We start from the raw sequence: 20,719 nt of genomic DNA on the forward strand, positions 1-20,719 counted from the left end.
CGAAGGGCAGAATCTATCCAGTTGAAGCGTTTCCTTATGGGACGGGCGCGTCTGTTAGCCATCGCCCACACGCGCTCAGAATCCGGATGCTTACGGTAGCAAAAGTAAGACCAGATCAAAAGCGGGCAGTAGACGCACTCCTTGAGATCACGTTGGCTTGGGAAAACTTCCATTGAGAACAGCGGCGGCCTTTGGGTACGGAGAAAGGACCTGAAGGTATGAGAAGAGGGTAAAACCCTTCTTTTCCCTCTCCCTCTTTTATAGCCAAGATGGCAAGTCCCACTTGGGGCAAACTTATTATTTCACATAAAAGTTGCGTCGGGATATGTATAAAGTAAAAGGGAGGGAGAAACGAGAAAGTAAGATGAAGTTTCATTAATAAACTGGAAGAGGCCGTGGGCCCACTCATTCCATTACATACAAACAAAAAAGGAAGAAAGGGCGGCGACGCCGAAAGAGGGCATCTTGACTTACACAAAAAAATAAAGGGGAAGGAAAAAAAAACGGCGGAGTCAGTGCGTTGGTGCATGGCGCACCATCCTCCTCTGAAAACGCCTAACCCTGCGAAAGAGTGTTTGATTGGCTTGCTCTGTCTCCTCCATCCCTTGGAGGAGTTCCCGCACCATCTCAACAACGAAGCGGCGGTCATTCTCAGCATCGATATGCTTCTCCTGCGTCTTAGGAAGTCCCGCTCCAATTCGCAAACCCAAGCAATAAGTTCATCCTTACTCAGTTGAGCAAGGTCAGGAGGAGCCCAAGAAGAAGCAACCTCAGGGTCCAGAAAACTTGCCGCTATATTCGAAGGTTCGCCCTCCCCTCCTTACCGGTCGCATCCTCTGTTCCTTTCGACCGCGTCGTCCTCTTCCTCTTAAGGATACCCACCACTGGAGACCAAGTAATCCTCCTCCTCTGAAGAAACCTCATCTCTATCCGAGAGAAGGTAGTCCTCATTTTCGTCAAGAGGGTGTCCCTCTGGAAAGGTAGGACCGTTCTCTGAAGGAGTAACCACACAGATGGGGTCGCTGTTGGAAGATCCAGACATTTCTTTTGCTGACAGATAGACCAAAGAGGAGTAGATGAAGAAAAGCGATGACGACAAAAGTAGGTGCCAACCCTCAATTTAAAAGGAAAATGGGTGATCCCTAGCCGACAGATCAAACATCCAAGTGCCGTTTCGGCAAAGGTACATCCTTCATATTCCCAAACGAGCGAAGTGACATACCGCACGGCTCAACAGGGACACCTCAAAGTACATGCGACATAGTGACAAAATACAAAAGTGGTGACGGTTGCGGGAACGTGGCTCAAGGACGATCCCCAACGCCTTCGGATAAGGTAATAAGTACGATGACATGTATGAAATCGATGTGGAGCACCGTGCCGCTGCCAACCTGTTGGAACACTGAAAGTTCCAAGGCTGCTCCCAAGTCTGGATAGCCCACGTGGCACCACTCGGTCGCGTACAAGCCTTTGAAAAATGGATATTCCAAGGCATTTCCGTGAGTGGAGAATCTGAATAGGGCTCCTACTCTGATGTATTCCTGCCTTTGAGGAACACTCAAAGTTCCAAGGTTTCCCTTGAGTTCGGATAGCCCACGTGGCACCACTCGGCCGCGTGCAGGCCTCTGGAGAACTGATGTTTCAAGGCATTTCCACAAGTGGAGGATCCGAATCGAGCTCCCACTCGGACGTATTTATGCTTTCTTCGGAACGCTCAAAGTTCCAAGGCTGCCCCAAGTTTGGATAGCCCACGTGTAGGCCTCTGGAGAACTGATGTTCTAAGGCATTTCCCTGAGTGGAGCATCCGTATAAGGCTCCCATTCAAACATATTCCTGCCTTCTTAGGAACACTCAAAGTTCCAAGACTATCTTCGAGTCCGGATAGCCCACGTGGCACCACTCCGCCGTGTGCAGGCCTCTGGAGAACTAATGTTCTATGGAATTTCCTCGAGTGGAGGATCCGAATAAGGCTCCCACTCGAACGTATTCCTGCCTTCTGAGGTACACTCAAAGTTTCAAGGCTGCCCCCCGAGTCCGGATAGCCCACGTGGCACTACTCGGCCGTGTCTAGGCCTCTGAAGAACTAATGTTCCAAGGCATTTCCTCGAGTGGAGGATCTGAATAGGGCTTCCACTTGGAAGTATTCATGCCTTCTTAGGAACACTTAAAGTTCCAAGGCTGCCCCCGAGTCTGGATAGCCCACGTGGCGCCACTTGGCAGCATGCAAGCCTTTGGAGAATTGATGTTCCAAGGCATTTCCACGAGTGGAGGATCCGAATAGGGCTCTCACTTGGACGTATTCCTTAATTCTCGGAACACTTAAAATTCCAAGGCTGCCCCGGAGATCGAATAGCCCACGTGATACCATGTGGCCGTATTCAAGCCCCTGGAGAACTGATGTTCTCCCCAGTTTCGACAGCCTCCCAGGTATGGCAGTGACTTCCCTCCCACAAAAGCAGCTGGAAAGCCACTAGGGGGAGACCATCGAAGAAAACAAAAGATAAAGCGAGACCCGTTAAGCAAACAACAAGCGAAAGACAATCATGTATTCATTAGAAACTAACAAAAGTTACTAGATGAAGCAGATGAGTAACAGACATAAAGCCATATACACAAAAGTAGACAACAAAAAAAAGCCGATAAGTCTAGGAAGGTGGAGGAGCAAAGTGAGCAGTTATCGCGTCTAGAGTATCATGGTAGTTATAGCCCTCGGAGATGAGATGCTGAAAGTGCTCCTCAGATTCACGACTGTCAGGCATCAATAAAAAATGCTCAAAGGCATCAAAGAAGTGCCTCAACTCCTCAAAAAGACACCGCCCCTACTGACAAACTCTCAAGAAGTTCACTCCTACCTGTAGAAGGTCTCACTCTAACACACGAAAGCCATCTAAACCGTAGAAATGAGACTCTAGGAGCTTGGGCTCATCCAAGATTGCCTGAGTCTGAACAAGAGAGCACTAGGTGTCGGCCAAAGCAACCTCTAGACTAACAACCCGAGCAGACTCATGTTGCAAGGAATGCAACACCATCTCTTCGACCTCCTTGCACGATGACAGCTCAAACTCAGCCACTGTTTGTCCCTCTTTCGCTTTGAGCAACCTATCCTCGGCTTCTTTGAGGCGCAGCTCCAACTCGAAGACCCAACTGTAGCGAGAGATGGCCTCAGCCCGAGCCATCTCAAGATCTTCCTCAGCCTTCTTTCGTGCCGACTCAGAGTCCTTTACAACCTGCTTAGCACGAGACTCTGATTCGACCACCTAGGCAAGACGAGACTGTACCTCCTCCTCAAGCTACCCACACGTGACTCAGCTATAGTCGCTCGACGTCGACACGATCTAGCTCAATACGGAGGAGGGACACCCTCTCTTTCGCCTTCAATGCATCCTTACGGGCGATTCGCCTCTCTGGCCAAATACGCTCGGATTAAACGTGAGTAATGGTGGATCGGTCGATCGCACTCAATAGAGTCTGAAGTCGTTGAACCTCGGCCTGATGCTCCTATTCCCGAACCGTCCTGGCCGCCAACTCATCCTTCGAGGCTAGAGACGAGGCATGGAAGTAGCTAGCCAGCTGGTAGAAATAACCCAAAGAAGGTGTCGGACAGGGAACGAGAATAACTGATAAAAAAAGAAAAGGAAGAGTATCACACATAAACCGCGTCGAAGGCTCCGTCGCGGCATTCCTCCCGAAAGAAGAAAAGAGGATGAACCTGCTCATGGCGAAGAGTGTGACGGGCCATCTCCCGAGTAGATTCCCAGATATCTCTCTCATTCGGCGATAGGGGTTCTGAGGAGAAAACTCATGGGGAAGGTCGAAACAGGGGTACGTGACGTCCTCCTCTTGACGTGGAGAATACGCAACAGATTGGGGGTTTTCCGAGGCATGTCCTTCAGGAGCTTCATCTCCAACTGGCGCGGCTTCCTCAGACTCGCCCTCTTCTTTTCCCGGATTGGATGCAGACATCAAGACGAGTGCCACCTCTCGATCAATGGTCGAAGGGTCCGAAGAAACTGTATTGCTTGAGCTGGGCTCGATGACCTCAGCAATCTGGAAAATCGGTTCCTCGACGGTGGCATTGATCGAAGGCCACACTACGCTCAATCTCACTAGACGACGATGCTTAAGCGGAGGAACTGAACTCTCATGACGAGGAAGAATCTCCATTGAAGGGCTCCCCTCATCGGGTCTAATCTGTAAAGACGAAGTACTAGTTGATGCGACACTTTTGCTGCTGTCGAAACCGTCGGGAGAAACATGACTGATCCAAAGGAGAGGGTGGACGACGAACTCGCATCCAGTAGGTTAGATCGACGGTGGTCGTACCAAATCTGCATGGATGGCTCAATGAGTAAACAAACTATAATTTTAGATCCCCTAAAAGGATATGAGGACTGTTCTCACCAGCAGGGGCCCCGCCCATGTGAGGATTCCCATCACTGCCCTTGGTGGGATTATTAGAATCCTAAGTCAGCCTCTCGTCCGTAGCTATGAGCATAGGAACCCTCTCGGCCAAAGGATCGCCAAAATCTTCTTCAATGTAGTCTTTGATTCAGACGAGAGAGGAAGCGTCCGACTCGGAAACACTGCAAAAGAGGAACCAATGTATAAGAATTGCAAGAAAAACTAATCGTTCTCCTTAAAGTGGCTGGTCACAGGTCTAACAAACGGACCACCACTAGCCAACCACTAACCGTCGATGAAGAACCAGTGGTCCTTCCAGTATTTGTTCGACGTAGGGGTGTTGAAAAGTGTCCCGCAATGAGAGCCCAAGCGATAAAATCCTGGGTAGTCCCTGATAGACTTCATCAGGGTCAGAGCAAACAACAGGGTCATAGTCATTTTCTCACCTTCTCCTAATTTCGACCAAAGGATGGCTAGCGCCATCAGGATTCCAATGCGTTAGGGGCTAGCTGCATCGGTGCCACGCCGGCAAATGTCAAAAAAGACTGGGCGAAGAGAGAAAGGGGGAGTCTAACTCTGTTTCAGAACATTTGTGGGTAAAAACTTACCCACCCGGATGGAGGATTGTTTATCCTTTCCTCCTCCGTCGGAAGGCGCATGATAACATAGTCGGCGATTTTGTATTTGGGATGGAGCTCTGAAAGATCTTGCTTTGTGGCCTGCAACGGAACGTGATTCAGCATCGGATGATTAGCCATGGAAGCCAAATGGGACAATCGGCCGTAGTGAATGCAAATAGTGCAGAAAAGTGAGAAGAGTAATCATCGCGACTTTAAAAATCTCTGAGGCGTCGTTCCGAATCCCAACGATGTTGAGAATCGCGACCGCTGATCCTGCAGCTTAGCGCCCTGCCCAAAAGGCACAACCGCGTGCGAAACAGCGGTGGGCACGTGTCCTCCCATAAAGTCAGTCATACGTGATGACGGCTAATCATTGCAACTGCTAGTTCCATAGGTCACACCTTCCGATTCAAAAAGGCACGCGTGCCTTGCCTCTCTCCAACACCTTTTGGTCGCAGCCCACTAGTTGACAAACGGCCTGGCCTTGAAAGAAGGCTGACTGTTTGGGGGGAAAAACCCGAGCACGACATTTCCTAAACCCTACCACCTCTAACCGTCGTCTTTCCTGGTAGGTTGTTCAATGCTATATAAGGAAGGACCCTCACCCTCACCAAGTAAGTGAAAAACCTGTCACTCACACTTAAGGTGTCTTTTTCCTATTTCTATTTCGATTACTAACTTGATCGTCTGAGTGTTTTAGGCGGGACACCGTACCGACGTCGAGTCCTTTGGTTTCAGGTTCCCTTATTCTCTGGCCGAGCTGTTCATCCGAGGAGCACGTGGCCTTCGACCAGAACTCATCGTCAACAATACATAAATATTGCGGTGAGTCTCTATATTCTCAAGGATAAGGGTCCCCAAGTTGTCTTTCATTCCTTTCTTTTCCAGGAAGAAATAAAGGTACCCTTATCAGCCTCTTGATTAAGGTTGACTTGAGTGAGAGTTTTCATGTCCCTACATGGGAGTCCAATACTCCACGAATGTCATCACTACTCATCCTCGATTCTAAAGTTAAAGGTAAAGCCTGAGTAGGAGGCTTATGTACATGTGTGTCAAAATAAAAAGATGCCACATATAGAAAATAATACAAAAAATAAATTTGACCCGCTTAAAAGATGAAGTCATTTGTGGAGTCGCCCAACTATCACTATTGGTTTGCGACGTGGAGCGGCCGACTTTCTTCTGGAGATGAGAAAAATGGAGTCGCTGATAGTATACTTTATGCACCACATTTCATGATATTCAGGTAGAAATCATTTAACAATTTTCGGTCATTTGTGGCTTATTTACGTGCATAACTGATGTTTTTTATAGGATCAAGCTATTAGAAAGAATTGAAGCATAAGCGATCATTTGAGGGAAACTAGAGCGAAAAAGAGGAGCTTGTTGTAACCACATCAGCGCCGGAGCGCCATCCTTTAGCGCCATGGCGCGCGTACAGGTTAGAATTGATATCAAAATCCCAAAGAAGCAGCGCCATTGTAGCGCCATGGCGCTACGAACTTGCACGTCCGTCACAAATCTGGGACGGCGCCATGGCGCTCACTAATGGCGCCATGGCGCTGTAGCGATGCCCTAATTTAAAGAGAAAGATGAGTGCGCCGTTTGGGGGATATAAAAGAGGTGAAAAAGGATTCTGGAGAGGATGGGCTCGGGTTTTGAGGTAAGAAGGTTGAGGAGATGATTTTCGAGGGCTCGTGATCGTGGAGATTGAGTCGGGGACGGTCAATCGACACTACGGCTTTAGTTTCTCTCCTTTCCCTTATCTTTTCTAGTTTTATTATGAAATTCTTTGTAGGATTTTATTGTATTTTGGTGAACATGAGTAGCTAATCTTCTTGTTCTAGGGATTGACGTAGCCGTTGGATTTATGAGTTGGATTTATTAACATTTGTCTTGATTGATTTGTTTTTAATCTATTTATGCAATTATTTGCTTAATGCTTATAATCTCTTGATCATGGATCAATTGTTGCTAAATCTGAATCTTATGCTCGGGAGAGGTGGTTTAGGTTGGAACCTGAATGCATGACTGGGGTAGTTCTAAGATCGGGAGATTTAGAATTATCTTAGAGGTTGTTAAAAGATTAAGACTTAAGGCCCTGCTTGTTAATGAAACTAGATAGGGATATTGGTTTCTTAATAAGTGGGAGAATTAATTGTGCTCGGGAGAGACTTTTATGATTCTTGATTTCTTGACTTATAGATTAATTGCATATTCAATCTCGGCATGTTTAATTTGTCCGCTCGTAGGTTCAATTGGTGAAATCATTTCCCTAGGACCCGTTCTCCATAAGAGTTTTCTTAGAGTCTTTTTATTCATTTTGTTATGTTATCTTTTGTGTGTCAAAAGAAATTCCTGATTGTTTCTCTAGATAAAATTGGACATTAATATCCGTAGTACTCGAGTGACTAGAAAACCAATCCAGTGGACGATATCAGTAATTACTTACCACCTTTATTAAAACTTGACCCATACACTTACGGTAAGCAATTTTTGCTACAAGTTTTTGGCGCCTTTGTCGGGGATTGGCAATTATTTAGTTTCACTTGATACTGTGGAGAATTTGTTTGATCTTACTTTATAGTTGTTTTTAATTTTTGTGTCTGTACTTCTTTTTTTTTTTAGGGAGTTGATTTGTATGCGCAAGGATAAAGACGCAGTTTTAGTCCCTTTTGATCCTGAAATTGAGAAAACCTGTAAAAGAAATCGAAAGGAGAAAAAGAAGACGACTCCGGAGATGGATCCACCACCACCTGTACCGATTGTTCAACCTATAGAACCACCCCAATTAGAACAAAATAACCAAAGGACCATTAGAGATTACTGCCGGCCGAACTTCCCTGATCATGTTGGCATAACCAATTTGCCTATTAATGCCAACAATTTTGAGTTGAAACCTGGCCTCATCCAGATGGTTCGAGAAAATACATTTAGGGGCGGTGCCACAGAGGATCCAAACAATCATTTGACAATGTTTTTAGATGTTTGTGGTACTGTGAAGATGAATGGAGTAACTGATGATGTTATTCGCTTACGCCTTTTTTCCTTTTTCCTTGCAGGGTAAGGCAAGGGATTGGTTGAAATCTTTGCAACTAGGCAGTGTTAATTCTTGGCAGGAGATGGTTCATGCGTTTCTCACAAAATTTTTCCCACCTGCCAAGACAGCTCAACTTAGAACAGAGATCGGATCATTCAGGCAATATGATTATGAGCAATTGTTTGAGACCTGGGAGTGATATAAGAAGCTTCTAAGGAAATGTACACAGCATGGTTATCCAGAGTAGCCGCAGATTCAGATGTTTTACAATGGACTGAATGGACAAACAAGGACTATACTGGATGCTGCAGCAGGAGGCACTTTATTATCCAAAACACTTGAGAATGCTTACATATTACTGGAGGACATGGCAGCCAATAGTTTCCAATGGCCTAGTGAGAGATCGTATGCCAAAAGAGTTGCTGGAATGTATGAAATCGATGAGGTAAGTTCCCTAAAAGCTCAAGTTCAAGCTTTGACTAATGCTATCTCTAAACTTTCAGGACCAGGAACTTTTCATTCAAAAGAGTTGGTGGCAGCAGCAGATACATATTCTTACTATGAGCCAACCATCGAGCAAGCTCAGTATGTCAATAATATAAATTTTTGCTACAAGGGAAATCAGCAACAAAGCTCGTTGCCAACACACTATCATCCAGGGTTAAGGAATCATGAAAATTTTTCTTATGCTAACAACAGGAATGTTTTGCAACCTCCACCAGGTTTTACATCTCAGCCAACTGAAAAGAAATCCTCCCTTGAGGATCTACTTGGGGCTTTCATCAATGAGTCTAGAAGTCGAGCTAGTCGGATTGAAAATCAGGTAGAAGGGATGGAAGTTAAATTGGAAGGAAACACAACTGCCATCAAGAACATGGAGGTGCATATAGGGCAAATGGCATCCACATTGAACACTATGCAGAAAGGGAAGTTTCCAAGTGACACTGAAGTTAACCCACGAGAACATTGCAAAGCCGTCACTTTGAGAAGCGGAAAGGAGCTCCAGGAGCCTGAAAAGAAAAAAATGGAAGAACCAGTCATCACAAATGAGGAATGGGAAAATAAGGAGGAAGTTGTAAAGGAGGCCACTCCTACTCTACAGGATGACAAGCCTACTAGTTCTATTGCTTCTAGTCTTCCTAACTCTTTACCTTATCCTCAGCGTTTCCAAAAGAAAAAGATTGATGCTCAATTTGCTAAATTTTTAGAAATTTTTAAGAAACTTCACATTAATATTCCTTTTGCAGATGCACTGGAACAAATGCCAAATTATGTAAGGTTTATGAAGGACATTATGATTGGGAAAAGAAAATTAGAGGCTTATGAAACGGTGAATCTCACTGAGGAGTGCAGTGCAATCCTTCAGCGAAAACTACCACAGAAATTGAAAGATCGAGGGAGTTTTACTATTCCTTGTACTATGGGTAGTTCATCATTTAATAAGGCTTTATGTGATCTTGGTGCCAGTATTAATTTGATGCCTTTGTCTGTTTTCAGGAAACTTGGTCTTGGAGAGGTGCAACCAACTACAATATCCTTGCAGCTAGCTGATCCATCTATCACTTATCCCAGAGGTGTCATTGAAGATGTTCTTGTCAAAGTTGACAAATTCATTTTCCCTGCGGATTTTGTGGTCTTGGACATGGAAGAAGATTCAGAGATTCCTATAATTTTGGGACGACCTTTCCTAGCGACTGGACGTGCTCTGATAGACGTGCAATTGGGTAAGTTGACTTTGAGAGTTAATGAGGAGACCGTTGTGTTCGACATATCTCGTGCCATGAAATATCCCAAGGAGGTAAGTACATGCCATAGGATAGATGTTGCTGATGCCACTGTGGCTGAAATAAGATATTTTGTTTCATTTGATGATGCCCTTGAAAAATGCATGTTTGGTTATGATATTGAGGAAATAGGGGAATTAGATCAGGAGGTTTCTTTTTATCATGATGCTCTTAATCGATTACCAATTATTAATGATAAAAATGTTAAAGTTGATGTGATGAAGCTTAATGAAAACATTGATGAACCTATGAAAGCTCCTGCACTTGAATTGAAACAATTACCTGCTCATCTTCGATATGCTTTTCTTAATGAGCCTTCTACTTTTCCTGTTATTAAATCTGATTCTTTGAGCCAAGTAGAAGAGGAAAAATTGTTGAGAATTTTGTGCACTCATAAATCTGCTTTAGGATGGTCTATTGCTGATATAAAAGGTATTAGTCCTTCGATAGTTATGCATAAAATTTTAATGGAGGATACTTTTCAACCATCAGTTGAGCATCAAAGGAGACTAAACCCAGCTATGAAGGATGTGGTAAAAGCCGAAGTTTTAAAACTCCTTAAGGCAGGGGTTATTTATGCTATATCTGATAGTTCTTGGGTGAGTCATGTGCAGGTTGTGCCAAAGAAAGGAGGGATGACGGTAATAAAAAATGACAAAAACGAATTCATCCCTACTAGGACGGTGACTGGGTGGCGCGTGTGCATTGATTACAGAAAATTAAATAAGGCCACCAGAAAAGATCACTTCCCTCTCCCTTTTATCGATCAGATGCTTGATAGATTAGCAGGTTATCCTTACTATTGTTTTCTTGATGGTTATTCAGGTTATAATCAGATCGCGATTGCTCCTGAGGACCAAGAGAAGACGACATTCACATGCCCTTATGGTACCTTTGCCTTTAGGCGAATGCCATTTGGGTTGTGTAACGCCCCTGCTACATTTCAGCGATGCATGATGGCTATTTTTGCTGATATGGTTGAAGACATCATGGAGGTTTTTATGGATAATTTTTCTGTTTTTGGTTCTTCATTTGACACTTGCCTCCATAATCTTTCTCGTGTTTTGCAGCGTTGTCAAGAAACTAACCTTGTTCTGAATTGGGAAAAGTGTCATTTTATGGTCACAGAAGGGATAGTGTTGGGGCATCAGGTTTCTGAGAAGGGATTGGAAGTTGATAGGGCTAAAATCTCAGCAATTGAACAACTTCATCCCCCAATGAATGTAAAAGGAGTTAGGAGTTTTTTAGGACATGCAGGATTTTACAGGCGCTTTATTAAAGATTTTTCAAAAGTTGTAAAACCTCTATGTAATCTTCTTGAAAAAGATGCTCCTTTTCTTTTTACTGATGATTGTTTGTTAGCATTTAATATGTTAAAAGAGAAATTGACTTTTGCACCTGTTATTGTAGTTCCTGATTGGAGTCAACCTTTTGAGATTATGTGTGATGCTAGTGACTTTGCAGTAGGAGCAGTTTTGGGCCAGAGACGAGATAAATTTTTCAGAGCAATTTATTATGCAAGCAGGACCCTTGACAGTGCACAACAAAATTACACTACCACAGAAAAGGAGATGCTTGATGTAGTTTTTGCTTTTGATAAATTTAGGCCATATTTGTTAGGCACTCAAGTGACTGTGCATACTGACCATTTAGCTCTTCGATATTTATTTAATAAGAAAGATGCAAAACCTCGCCTGATTCGATGGATTCTTCTTTTGCAGGAGTTTGATTTTGAGATTAAGGATAGGAGAGGGTGTGAAAATGTGGTAGCTGATCACCTGTCAAGGATTGAACAGGACAACCCCAAAACATTCCCCATCACAGAAGATTTTCCTGATGAGAAATTGTATCAGGTAGAGTCTAGTATTCCTTGGTTTGCTGACTTTGTTAATTTTCTTGCAGGAGGAGTATTACCACTAGATCTCAACTCTCATCAAAGAAAAAAATTCTTGCATGATGTAAAACATTACCTGTGGGACGAACCTCTGCTTTTCTAAATTTGTTCTGACCAAATCATTCGAAGGTGCGTACCAACAGAGGAAATCAATAATATTTTGCATGAATGTCACTCCTCACCTTATGGCGGTCACTTTGGACCTACTCGTACTGCTGCTAAGGTATTGCAATCAGGTTTTTATTGACCTACGATCTTTAAGGATTGTTATACTTTTGCAAAGACTTGTGACAGGTGCTAAAGAACAGGTAATATTTCTCGACGTCACGAAATGCCCTTAACTGCTATTTTAGAGGTAGAATTATTTGATGTGTGGGGTATTGATTTCATGGGTCCCTTTCCTTCTTCGCATGGGTATCTTTATATTTTATTGGCTGTTGACTATGTTTCTAAATGGGTTGAAGCTGTGGCCACGAAAAAGAATGATGCACGTGTAGTGTTACAATATTTGCATAAGAATATTTTTACTAGATTTGGCACTCCACGCGCGCTTATTAGTGATGAAGGCTCGCATTTCTGTAATAAATTGTTTAATTCAATGCTCACCAGGTATGGAGTTAAACACAAAATTTCTTTAGCTTATCATCCTCAAACTAATGGTCAAGCTGAAACTTCTAACAGGGAAATCAAGCAGATTTTGGAGAAAACAGTCAAAACAAACCGAAAGGATTGGGCTTTGAAGTTGGAAGATGCATTATGGGCTTACAGAACAGCTTTCAAAACTCCAATTGGTATGTCACCGTATCGGTTGGTGTTTGGGAAAGCTTGTCACCATCCGGTGGAATTGGAACACAGAGCTTATTGGGCCATCAAGAAATTAAATTTTGACCTTCAAAAAGCTGGGGAACAACGTCTTTTACAACTAAATGAGATGGAAGAGTTTCGTTGTTAGGCTTACGAAAATGCCAAGCTTTACAAAGAAAGAACAACAAAGTGGCATGATAAGATGATTCAGCATCGATCTTTTGAGCCCGGGCAACAGGTTCTTTTATTTAATTCTCGATTACGTTTATTTCTTGGCAAACTAAAATCTCGATGGTCAGGTCCTTTTACCATAAAGTCTGTTTTTCCACATGGTGCCATTGAATTACAAGCAAGTGATGCAAGATCTTTCAAAGTCAATGGGCAACGACTCAAACATTATTTTTGCACGGAAGAGAGAAGTTTTGATAGAATTCTTTTGGATGAGCCAAATTGATCGATAGTTACACCGTCTAGCTACAGACGTTAAATAAAGCGCTTTTTGGGAGGCAACCCATATATTTCTTCCCTTTGAGTTTAATTTTATTTTGTTTTTTTTTCTCTATTGTAGGTTCTTACTAACTTCTTTTATTCTTATTTGTTCTGTTTTCTTTCTTTGTGTAGGAAGAAGAAGAAGAAGAAGAAAAAAATTTCGTGCATGTTGGACGCGTGGAAGCGCCATGGCGGATTCAAGGGCGCTACAGCGCTCTGCAGCGCTTGGCCCAACAGAATTTCCCGAGAGCAGAGCGCCATGGTGCTCACTTATAGCGTCATGGCACTGTCGCGATATCTGGGTTTTTAAACCCAGATTTCGTCCCACTGTTTCCAGCCGTTTTCGAAAACCCTAAGCGCCACAGCGCTCTTCCGCCTCTCTCACTCCGTTTTTGCTCGATTTTTCTTCGATTTTCCTCCGTCTTAGGCCGATTTCATCCTCAATTCACGGTTTCTACCCTTTATTTCAGGATTGCGTGTTCTTTTAGAGCGATTTTGGGAGTTCAAGTTGTGGGTTTTTGTCAAATCCACACGTTCATCCCAACCAAGTAAGATTTTGTTGTTTTGGGCCGATATATACACTGATATTTGGCTGTTATTGTGTTTATTGAGATTATCGCACTTGGATTGAATCATTTTGAAGTGTCAGTACTTTTCTAGAGCGTTTTTGTCGTATTGTTGTGTTTGTACTGTTATGGCTCCAAATCGAGCACGTGGTGTCTCCTCTTCTTGTTCATATGATAGAAAAAAATTTATTAATGAGGAGGCATCCACTTGGTTCTCTACTGTAGAGGCCCATAAAAGTCTTATTCAGGAACGGGGCCTATTGCTTAATGAGGTCCACCAACAGAGCATGTATGAGAATATTGTTTCTAGAAGGTGGGTCAATTTTTTTCAGCAGCCCAATGTCGCCGTGGTCCCCCTTGTTCGTGAATTTTATGCTAATATCCAGGAGGGGTCCAATATTTCTTTTGTCCGGGGAAGAAGCGTGGCTTTCGACAGTATCTCTATCAATGAATTTTTTGAGCTTCCCAATTTTGATCGGGACGACTATAATCGGTATGCTAGTGAGGAGCTTGACATGGATCAGATCCTTAGTAGTTTATGCCGCCCGAATGCTGAATGGAAAATGCGGCACAGTGAAGCCATTACCTTCAAATCTGCAGATCTGAGTGTTCACAATAAGGTTTGGCACAATTTTATTTGTTCAAAGCTACTCCCAGTGACCCACATGAGCGATGTCACCAAAGAACGGGCCATATTGCTATACGCCATTGTTACTGGTAAGTCTATTGATGTTGGGTGGATTATCAAGTAGAGCATTAAGCATGCAAGACGCGGTACCACAACCGGTGGCCTTCCCCATCCCATGTTGATAACCGATCTCTGTAAGAAGGTTGGTGTTGTTTGCGACCCCACGGAGACATTCCTAGGTCCCAAAAGTGTGATGGACAAGAATTACATTTTGTCTATCCGTGGGTGGAAGCCCCTTATGGAGATTGACGGCCCTACGGAAGAACAACCGGAAGTCCATGCCGACCCACCTCCACAGCAGCGCGCTCCCCGACCACTTGAGGAGGAAGTTCGCCATCTTTCACGCCAGTTCCATCGTTTTCAGGTGAATCGGAGGCTGCAATTTGACTATCTTGTTCAATGCTTTCAGGCTCAACAATCATCGCAACCTCTTCCTCCACTTCCATAATTTCATGATTCATCCATTGAGGATGAGGACAAGTGACTCTACGTCGTCATTCAGGGCAGTTTCCTTCTACTCCCTCATATTTTGTTCGGACTGTTATTTTAATTTGATTGCATTTTTTTTTCTTTACATTGGGACAATGTAACATTTAAGTTTGGGGTAGTGGAATCTGGTCTGTAATAATTATTTTTGGATGATAGGTTTACTCTGATTCATATATGTTGATCTCCTTTTTGAAACCTTGAATTCTATTTAATATCCTTGAAATTTTGGTGGGTTATGAATGCATTTTTTGAGTGGTTTCCTTATGCATGAAAGAGTTAAGTGTGAATGTTGTTGTCTTCCTTCTTGAAAATTTTATGATGGTTTCTCGTCGGATTGTTGAATGAAAATTGTCATTGACTTGACACTATTTACATACCCAGTGAGCTTTTGAGCCTTAGAGCAATCCATTACATCTTGCTCAATTTTCATTCTTGTGTGTGATCGAACTTGGCATATTTATTCTAGAACTTGCTAGTGAATGCATTTTGTGACCACTTGTTTGAATTGGTGTCTTAAGATGATAAGAGCAATTTATGTTTACCCATTATTTAAGACTTCTAAAGAGCCTACCTTGTTATATTTTCCTTTAGAGAGCCATATTTGAGCCTAATTTCCCATTCTTTTTCTTGGATTGAACACATTTATTAACCCTGAGGCCTGTTTCAAATATTATCCTCCATATTGTTTTACCAGTGTCAAGACAAGGAAGGAAAAGTTGCATGTTTTAATTTGTCTCGATTCAAGCCAACTTTGTAAGAGAAAAACATGTGAAAAAAGAAAAAAATATATACAGTGAAAAAGAGAAAAAGAGTCTGATTGTAAAGAAATTAACAAAAAAAAAAAAGTTTCATAAGCGTACTCTCTCTTCTTCGTTGAGTAATGTAGAGAAAAAAAAAACATTTGGAGAATTATCTTCCAAGGAGCAATAATTCTTGTGTTTTCTTAGGAGTGTTAGTGTTCGATGGTGCATTGTATTCATTGTTCATTGGCTTCAGCACGTCATGTAGTTAGCATGCAACCTAATATCTCCTTTGTCTTGACTTTGAGCCTCTTAAATTCCTTTTATCTCACCTTTACCTAAGCCCCATTACAACCTTTATCAAAGTCCCTTTGATTTTGTGCATTCAATACATATTTGAGATGGGAGATTTGATTCACTCGCAAGCTTATGGTAATAATGTGCTTCGTTTTGATTCTGAGAGTTAAAACACCTTGAAGATATGTTGAGAGATTTGAGTGAATTCCTATGATAGTGTTGAGTCTTTGCTTTTGATTTCAAGAAGTTGATGAGATGCTTGAGTTTTATTTTTTCAAAATATTTCGTTCACTACTTAACCTCTTGATTGTCATCTGGAAGGATCTCGTAGGATGTATGATTGACTTATCGATTTTTTTTTTTTTTGGAGCTTAAAAGGTTGAAAGGGCTTAGAAAAGGGAATCATCATACTGAGTTGCGAGATGTTCAGGGATGAGCGTGCTCTAGGTGTCAGTTGTCTGCTTGGGTTTAGTGGTCATTAACTAGTTTTGTTTACTTAAGGATAAGTAAAAAGCTAAGTTTGGGGGTATTTTGATAGTACACTTTATGCACCACATTTCATGATATTCAGGTAGAAATCATTTAACAATTTTCGGTCATTTGTGGCTTATTTACATGCATAACTGATGTTTTTTATAGGATCAAGCTATCAGAAAGAATTGAAGCATAAGCGATCATTTGAAGGAAACTAGAGCGAAAAAGAGGAGCTTGTTGAAACCACATCAGCGCCGCAATGCCATCCTTTAGCGCCATGGCGCGCGTACAGGTCAGAATTGATAGCAAAATCCCGAAGAAGCAGCGTCGCAGCGCTGTATTGTAGCGCCATGGCGCTGTAGCGATGCCCTAACTTAAAGAGAAAGATGAGTGCGCCGTTGGGGGATTTAAAAGAGGTGAAAAAGGATTCTGGAGAAGATGGGCTCGGGTTTTGAGGTAAGAAGGCTGAGTAGATGATTTTCGAGGGCTCGTGATCGTGGAGATTGAGTCGGGGACGGTCAATCGACACTACGGCTTTAGTTTCTCTCCTTTCCCTTATCTTTTCTAGTTTTATTATGAAATTCTTTGTAGGATTTTATTGTATTTTGGTGAACATGAGTAGCTAATCTTCTTGTTCTAGGGATTGACGTAGCCGTTGGATTTATGAGTTGGATTTATTAACATTTGTCTTGATTGATTTGTTTTTAATCTATTTATGCATTTATTTGCTTAATGCTTATAATCTCTTGATCATGGATCAATTGTTGCTAAATCTGAATCTTATGCTTCGGAGAGGTGGTTTAGGTTGGAACCTGAATGCATGACTGGGGTAGTTCTAAGATCGGGAGATTTAGAATTATCTTAGAGGTTGTTAAAAGATTAAGACTTAAGGCCCTGCTTGTTAATGAAACTAGATAGAGATATTGGTTTCTTAATAAGTGGGAGAATTAATTGTGCTCGGGAGAGACTTTTATGATTCTTGATTTCTTGACTTATAGATTAATTGCATATTCAATCTCGGCATGTTTAATTTGTCCGCTCGTAGGTTCAATTGGTGAAATCATTTCCCTAGGACCCGTTCTCCATAAGAGTTTTCTTAGAGTCTTTTTATTCACTTTGTTATGTTATCTTTTGTGTGTCAAAAGAAATTCCTGATTGTTTCTCTAGATAAAATTGGACATTAATATCCGTAGTACTCGAGTGACTAGAAAACCAATCCAGTGGACGATATCGGTAATTACTTACCAGCTTTATTAAAACTTGAGCCGTACACTTGCGGTAAGCAATTTTTGCTACAGTCGCCCTAGTTTTTATTTTTAGGGTATGACTGGCCATCCAAATGTAAGGAAGTTGATCTGCACAAATTAAATTTGGGTTCGGGTGTCTTTTGTGTATGAGGAAAGTCTTAGAACCCCAAAATACTCGTTTAGTGAAAGATAATTTATTTTCTCATATTATTTTAAAGAAAATGGCCTTTATAAAAAATTTTACTTCTGTTTTTAAATCGTACTTTATTGATCATTATTCCTAAGGTAACTAATGAACAATAATTATGAGTGCCTAAACCCGTTAAAATTATTTTAGTTATTTGAATTTAATTTGCCCTCCCAAAATAAATTCATCACCTCAAGAATATTAGGGAATTGACCTATCGAATTCCCCAATTTCAGTAATAGGAATTTTTTTAGGTAAAATATTAATTACAAAGATTTGATTTGTTAATAACTTATTTGTTTTTTAGCAAAACATGGGGATAAATAAATCGATTAAAAATTACATCTTTTTTTAGGGAAAAAAAAATAAAGATCAAATCTTGGCCTTTCGAGATATTCATCTTTACCCTCAAGAATTCAAGAACATCAGCCTCTCGAATATTTCAAGGTTCCATCGTTGGAAAAATGTCATTTGGAAAATAAATATCTTCATTTTTTTAAAGAAAAATAAACATTGTAATCTGAAAAAAAAAAAAGAAAAAAAAAAGATGAGAACTTCATTAAAATGAACAAATAGTAGAGAGAAAAAAAGACTGAACCTAACATCATATAACTAACACGACATAACATAAACTTTGATACAATTATCATTAATCAATGTACATGAAGACTCAATAATAAAACGAATAAAATATTTGTCATAAAAAAAATAAAAGTTCTAGAAAGAGAGTTATTATGAATTAAAATTAAATAATGAGGTAAAATAAAAATAAAAATAAAAAGAACAATGAAATGGAATGTATGACAAATTTAGGGGTCTACATGAAGATTCTTTTGATGCATGTTTATTCAATTTTGGAAAAAGTTTTACAAAGATGTGAGCAAATAAATCTGATTTTAAACTGGGAGAAATGTCATTTTATGGTACGAAAGAGACTAGTTCTACTACACAAGATTTCAAAAAATGGGATTGAGGTGGATCATGCAAAAATTGATGTTATTTCAAACTACCTCCCACGAATATTAAAGGAATTAAAAGTTTTTTAGGCCACGGGTTTTTATAGACATTTTATAAAAGATTTTGCAAAAATTTCAAAACCCATTTGCTAACTGATAGATGTTAATAGACCATTTGTTTTTTATGAAGCTTGCATGACAGCTCTTGAAACTTTAAAAACTACATTGAGCTCTGTTCCAATTATAATAGAACCTAACTGGGACCTATCCTTTGAACTCATGTGCAATGCTAGCGATTATGCTTTAGGGGGCCATGCTAGGTCAAAGGAGGAATAAAATTTCACATCCAGTATATTATGCAAGAAAGACTCGAAAGGAGCACAACTAAACTACACTACTACTGAAAATGAATTATTAACAGTTGTATCTGCATTCGATAAATTTAGGTCTTACTTAATAGAGACAAAAGTGATTGTTTATATTGATCATTCTACTTTAATGAAGTACTTGTTGATGTGAACCACGTTTCATACGCTGGATTTTGTTACTTCAAGAGTTTAATATTGAGGTAAGGGATCAAAAAGTAACAGAGAATCAAGTGGCCGAACACTTGTCTAGATTCGAGTCCCCACTTTCAAAATATCAAGCAGAGATCCAGGAGCAATTCATAGATGAACAACTTCTTCGTATCGAAGATGTCTCTTGGTTTGCTGATATTACTAATAATCTGGTAAGTTGTATTATTCCCCATGAATTCAGCTGGAGCAGGTAAAGAAGTTTCTTCATGATGTTAGGTATTATAGGTGGGATGATCCCTACTTATACAAACTTGGTTTTGATGTGAACCTTCATAGGTGTGTGGTGGAGGAAGAGAAAAGAACAATCATGGAGGCTTGTTATACGTGTGCATATGGAGATCATTTTGCAAGACAAAAGACCACGGCGAAGGTACTATAAAGTGGGTTCTTCTGGCCCACTCTATTCTATGATGCAAATAACTTCGCTCAGGTTTGTGATAAATGTCAGAGAATAGGTAACACCTCTAAACTTATGAGATGCCTCTAAACCCATCTTGGAAGTTGAGATTTTTGATGTATAGGGTATTGATTTCATGGGTCTATTTCCTCCTTCGAATGGTAAGAATTATAATTTGTTACATGTCGATTATATTTCCAAGTGCATAGAAGCTATTGTTACCCGAACTAATGATGTTGGGGTAGTTGTGAGACTTTTACAAAAATATATCTTTACTCGTTATGGAACCCCACAATGCTTGATAAGTGATGAGAGTGAATAGAGTAGTGAAAAACTTGTTGTCTAAGTATAATGTCCGTCATAGGATAGCTACAACTTATCATCTCTAATCCAATGGATTAGCTGAAGTGTCTAATAGAGAGATCAAATCAATTTTAGAGAAAACTATTAATATTAATAGAAAAGACTGGTCTTTAAAATTAGATGATTCTTTGTGGGCATATAGGACAACTCATATAACTCATGTCAGCATGTCTCCCAATAGATTATTTTTTTGGTAAAGCTCAATTATTGCCATTAGAATTAGAACAACAAGCTTTTGGGGACTAAGAGACTGAATTTTGAACTTTCTATAAGTGAGTCAACGAAGCTTCAATTGATGGAACTTGAGGAACATAGAAATTTTTCTTATGAGAATGCACAAATTTTTAAAGAAAAAACTAAGTAGTGGCATGATAGGAGGCTTAGGCCTAAATCTTGTCATTGGAAGATACGAGGATGAGGTATTATGTGATGTGTTACCGATGCATGTAGGTGATATGCTCCTTGGTAGACCTTGGCAGTTATACAGGAGAGTTCATCATGATGGGTTTCTTAATCGTTACATATTCACACACAATGGTAAGAAAATTGTACTTGTTCCCCTATCCTCCAAAGAAGTACTTATTTATCAAGAAAAATTAGAAAAAAGAAAGGTCGAGGTCGCAGCAAAAGCAAATAAGGTAAACAAAAAAGAGAAAGGAAAACAAAAAGAGAGCCCAAGAAAATGAGAGTTTGAGAGAAAATCAA

The 20,719-nt window shown here is 40.9% G+C and overlaps 1 pseudogene; it reads left to right on the forward strand.

Annotated features, from left to right (window-relative positions):
- Positions 1-7,662: 7,662 nt before the first annotated feature.
- On the forward strand, positions 7,663-12,691 carry LOC148208967 (uncharacterized; annotated as a pseudogene).
- Positions 12,692-20,719: the final 8,028 nt, after the last annotated feature.

This window comes from Momordica charantia (assembly GCF_013281855.1).
Source record: "Momordica charantia cultivar OHB3-1 chromosome 9 unlocalized genomic scaffold, Mcharantia_2.0 BLBB01000009.1, whole genome shotgun sequence".
NCBI classification, from domain to species: domain Eukaryota; kingdom Viridiplantae; phylum Streptophyta; class Magnoliopsida; order Cucurbitales; family Cucurbitaceae; genus Momordica; species Momordica charantia.